The following is a 6,021-nucleotide window of genomic DNA, read 5'->3' on the forward strand; positions in this document are numbered from 1 at the left end:
GTATATTTGCATTTACATGTTGAAGGAGTTGTTTCATATTCTTCGTTGCGAGAGGACATTTTCATGTCACACTGAGGGTGCCCTGGAGCAGTCAGTGAGTAAGAAACTAGAGAAAAAATATATTTTTTGGAAAGTTGAGCATGAATGCAAAGATATGGTGATAGGAAAGCCATAGCTGTAAGATATTATCATACTGAGTACATACTAATTTATCATAATCAAATTCTCAAAATGTATTCTGGTGGGGTGGGGTTTACAAGATGCTATGATAGTGCAACAACATGAAAAGTTTACATTATTCTTATCTACAGTTTTCCTCCAATAAATTAGTCATATCAGTAAGAACTTTAATAATGAATTGTTAACTCTAATGAATTATCAATTCACCTAGGTTATGATCCAATTTTGGATCTTTTTTCTTACTATCTTGGCATCAGACACCTTTTTGTTTGATACCATCCCACCTGAGATTTGCTTTGTTCACACATCTCTGAATGCTAATATTATCAAGTTCCTTTTTAATATATTTGCTTATTCTTTTGTTTGTTTCCATATTTAATTTGCTGTCTTTGTTAAAATTTTTGCCTAAATAGTTCATGTTTACTTGTTCTATAGGTTCTCCATTCAATATGTTTTTAATAATCCTGCCTGTTTTCAGCCTGTCTTTTTATTTTCATGCCAAATTTTATAGCAGTTAAGGAATCTTGCAGACTTCCCCTGGATTTATTTGCCAAGATTTGCATTTCAATTCTGATATGACTAATTCTATTTTTCTTCATAATGTAATCCATATAGATGAAGAATAACAGAGAAGTGTGTGCAACTTTCTTTCCTGATTTTACAGTAAACCATCTTCCTGTACTTCATTCAATTCTAACTACTGACTTAGAACATAAATATAGACTGTATTATTATTATTACAGGAGATCTCTAGAGAATCAGACTCATCAAGGGAGGCCACATATCACTCATACCAAGTAAAGCCATTCCAGTTCTCTATGAGAGAAAAATCTAGCTCTCACCCCTTTCTTGACGTCAATGCTTTCATTATTTCCATGTACGGGTATCCTGTATGATCCTTTCAGAAGTTTATAGGTTTCTACCATATCACTCCTTTCTGCTAGCATCTACATTCGACAAATTCTCAATCTCTCCTCATAATTTACATTCTATAGAACTGATATCATCTTTAACACTCCTTTTCATCCTCCACAGTGCATCACCTCAGAAACCAGGAGCCCAGATGAGGTCATATCAAAATCTTGTAAAGCAGCAAAGTCACTTTTTTATTCTTACATGTCTGTTTTCATTTCAGAATTGCAATTATCTAAGTTGTATTTGCAATTTTTGCTGTATGACCCCTAAACTTCTTATCTACTAAAACTCCAAGATCCTCAGCTTGGTTTCTTCAAGAATAATCTCACTAATATGTCATCGTATCTCATTACACTAACATTGGACTGACAGCCATTTTCAGATGCCCACAATTGATTTTCAGTCAATTCAAACATTCTGCAAATACTACATGTCATTTGCCTTCATGATTGCCCTGCCTTTCAATAAACTTAGAAAATCATCTGCATAAAGCAAAGATCTAAGTTTGATATCACTTTACTTCATAATGTTATCCATATAGATGACAATTAAGAGTGGAGATAGTCTTACATCTGCCCTTGTCTTATGCCTGCTTTTATATCAAACTGTCTTCATGTATTTCCTTCAATCCAATTCTAACTGCTGGCTTACAGCATGAATGTAGACTAAGTATTGATCTGTATAATGTTACATTTCCCCAATATAATTTTTTCCATGTCTTTTCTAGATCTACAAAATTCAATACAGATCCTTGTTATATGATATGCCAACCATATGTCTTAAAGTAAACATCTGATCCTGACCACTTCTATTTGGTGAATTCAGCTCCTTTTTCAAGCTTCTCTTCTACAATTTTTCTTAAAATTTCTTTTCAGGTATGCTTGCATAACTCTTATATGGAACACTTAGTATGGAAATTCCTCTGAATTATCACAGTTATATTTTTCTTTTTATAGATGATACTAGAAGAGCTGTACCCCATTTGGAATAAAATGGTGTACAGATCTTTTAGTATCTATCTATAAAAAGTGGCCTTGCAGCCACTAAAACAACAAAAAAAAAATCAGCTAAAAATGCAGTTACTATTAAATATTTATATTCTCCACATGTTAGCATTTCTAGTTGAATGTCATAGCTGCCTTTCACATACATCAGGTTTTTGATGGCTTTTCTGCCTTCTAGTATCAGTATATACTCCTGATTCAATTGTCGTTCTATCACTGTTAAGCAGCATTCAAATTATTCTTTGTATCTAGAAAATATCTTCAGTTTTTATGTCAACTTTACGATCTGATTCCTTTTAGTTACTCTTTCCTCCAATTCAGAGGTTTTCAGTCTGAAGAACATTCTGCCACCTTTTCATGTATTCTCTCACTGGACAGGCTGGTTTTCTTGCTAGGAACTTAATATATGCTTTCTTCTTTTCCATGACTGCCTCTTTAACCTCTGGAGTCCACCTTGCAGTTGAGATTTTGCTATCCTTGTAGAGGGCTTCACTACATACTTCTATGACTGAATTTTCTTCAATGTCTCCAATTTTTTATTCTTGATTTCAAACTATTTTTTTCGTTTTATATTTGATCCTGCAATATACATTAAAAAGTTGCCCTGCTTTGATTCTTTTTTAAAACTTTTGTGCACTGTTATTCAAACTGTACATTAATGACATTTGAAAGGCGACATACAGCTCTTTTGCCGATGATGCAAAGATAGGCAGGGTAATCAGGAACGTTCCTTATATGCAGTACTTGCAAAATGATTCGAATAAACTGGAATTGTGGACATTGGAAAATGGATGTCAGATCAATGTTAGTAAATGTAAAGTCATGCACTTTGGTCAGATTATCATATTATACAGTGGTGGGATTATGTCAAACGAAACTCAGGCTTGGGATTTTGGAGTTTTAGTAGATAGGAAGTTGAAGATCAAGGGCCATAGCAAAGATCTCAAGTAAGAGGATAATTGGAACGTTGAAATGAATTTTGACTGTGGACAAGACTGCAGACTAGCAAACAGGAGAAAGAGGGGTGATATGATTGAGTCTTACAAACTTCTAAATGGGATCATACAGGATTTCAATTAATAATGGAATTTTCCATTTCATGGAGGGTGGGAAAAGCTAGATTTCTCTCTCATAGTGCTGTGTGATTTGATTAGAATGGATTGCCATTGGATGTTGTGTGTGCAAGTAGAGTGAATGAATTCAAGAACAAGTATGACAGCTGATGCCTGTAGTATGTGGCCTTACTCAATGATTCCTGACTCCCTGGTGGTCTCTCTTAATAATAATAATTTTTCATTCAAATATGATATTCATTTTTATCCTGCTTAAAACCAAATGATCACTTCCTATTTCAATTTTCTGTATACTCTTCTCTCCTGAATCTGCACTTGAAGATATTGCTATCAACAGACATTTATTTCTTGTGGATTCTCTGATGAGGTTTTGCGCATCTTTGTTGGAATATGGCAAGAACTCTGCCCTGAATACAAATTCAACAGGTCATAATTAGTTTGTGCTTTTCTCCGAATTTACCCACAACATTTCTATCTCTGTATTCATTTCCTACTTTGCAGTTTAGAAAAAGCTTTTTTTTTTTTTTTTTTTTGGTCAGCTGTGCATCTTTTCTAGTGATACAAAAAAGTACCTCCACTTCTTCACAGAAAGTTTTCTATAGGACCACAGACACAAATAAGTAATTATGCAATTTTCTCCACTTTGATATTTTATGAACATTGCTCTGCTCGAAAATGAATGCCATTTAAGAAGATTATCTTCTTATTTAATGTTTAATACTAGAACTGGAGCTGCTCCTTCCTTTCCCAGATCATAATTGCCTAAATAAAACATCTCAAGATGTTTTATTTAGGCAAGTATGATTTATCTAGTGGCGATAATTTCTATTTAGAAGAATTTCACTTGTTTTTAACTTCTCTTTTTAGATAATGCCAATTATTCTATGTGGTACTTCTCTAATTTTTCTGCTAGTTCCACATGTATACAAACAAGTTTCACCAGTCTGCTAATTTAGAGAACCTTAAATGCTAGTGATTTCTGAAATAAGAAATAACCTAAGGATTGAACAATTAATACATTTGAAAAATATCATGTAATATGATGATAGACTTGATATCTGTGCAATGGTTCTTCTGTGTAAAATTATCTATGCTGTACCTCACTACTGAATACGCTTAAGATAGTTATCCACTTAAAAACATGAAATAAGCATTTGTACTTTAGTCATGCATCAGAAATAGTACAGATTAATAATGAGCATGATTTCTTAAGTTTTTAGTTATTAAAAAAAAAAGTTGTGATTACATATTTTCAAAACAGGCATGTGCATATTTTTGTTTAAAATACTTTGCATAGTAAGTGGAATATAATTAAAAGAATTAGAATTCCAGTTCTAATGTATCTAATGTATGTACTGTCAGTTACGTCTTTGGTTTGAAGGATGCAACAGAGTTTAATCTTATGCATTTCTTTCTAATATCAAACTCGGAGAATGAAAATAAGTTGTACTCAGCTGCATTTTGTACTTCTTATACAGACATCTTCAGCTATTACTCCTTTTTATTGGTTCAAAATTGTAGCACTTCCTGGTCATGTGTAACTGGCGAAAGAAACACTGACATGCTATTAGAAGTGTCAAAATTTTTCTCTTTAACTCAATATTTGTTTCTATGGTTCAAAAGAAATCTAAAAATGATACATCACATGTATCACACATGGATTTCATGAGATAATACAATCTCCCTTGGCTTTAAACACAGAAAATTAATGCTGATTATGATGACATAATCATAGGTTGTGCATTAAAGCAACAGCAGACTCAAGACGTTGGGAAAATGTTGTTTGTTGAGTAATTCACTTTCGTGCATCAACAGTTAGTAATTTTTTTTTTTTAAACCACACATTTTGATTTACATCAGTTTCATTCAGGTTATACTGCCAAATACAAAGTTTAGTTGGTGGTATCTTTTGCTGAGATAAACACTTACATTAACCATTGCTGAACTAACTTTTGTACTATTCTTAAACAGTTGTGTTACTAAGGGTTATTATATTATTTTTGCCTCAAATGAATCTATTTTTTGTAGTATTTTGAAATGTTAAAATGCTGCTGAATGTGATAATATCTGCTTCATTATTTAAAAGGCACTCTAAAATTTAATGAGTCGTATTTTGGACACAGCTGAATGCAGGTGGTAAACTAAAATAAAATGAGAACACATTAGTTCTCTTATTGATTATTCTGAAATTATAATTTATTAAGCTCCTATATTTTGGACACAGCTGAATGCAGGTGGTAAACTAAAATAAAATGAGAATGTATTAGTTCTCTTATATTGATTATTCTGAAATTATAATTTATTAAGCTCCTATATTTAAGGTAAAACAGCATGCCTAATTATCTCAAGGAGCTCCTACATAGTCAACTTGTTGGCCAATACCATGTAGTATTATGATGATTAAAACATAAAAAGCTAGTGAAATTTTCTTGCACTAGCATAAAAACAGAATAACCTATGCTGTTTTTCTTGTAAATAATAGAAAGGAACCTATCACCAGGAGATGTACAAAATGTTATGATAGTACTACATAAAAAAATTTACATAATTAATTTCCTATCAACAATTTTCCTTCAAATTAATTTATCTATGAAGACTACTATTATCAGATCTTACATTTCTGTCTTCTAAGTCACTTCTCACTGTAATCATTTCCTACTCTACTTGTTTAGACTTCCAACAAGGACCAACTCTTTTATTGTATCAGTGAACTTATATACTCTATTGCCTCAAAGAATTCTTTCACTTCTTCCTTAGTATATACCAGGTGATTATAAAATGACATCAATGTTCATAGCCATCTAGCGAGTAATGTATTGGACAAAACACACCAATGTTCGGTAGACGTA

This window comes from Typopeltis vanoorti, chromosome 14 (assembly GCF_054136105.1).
Source record: "Typopeltis vanoorti isolate ZY-2024b chromosome 14, IOZ_Tvanoo_1.0, whole genome shotgun sequence".
NCBI classification, from domain to species: Eukaryota; Metazoa; Arthropoda; class Arachnida; order Uropygi; family Thelyphonidae; genus Typopeltis; species Typopeltis vanoorti.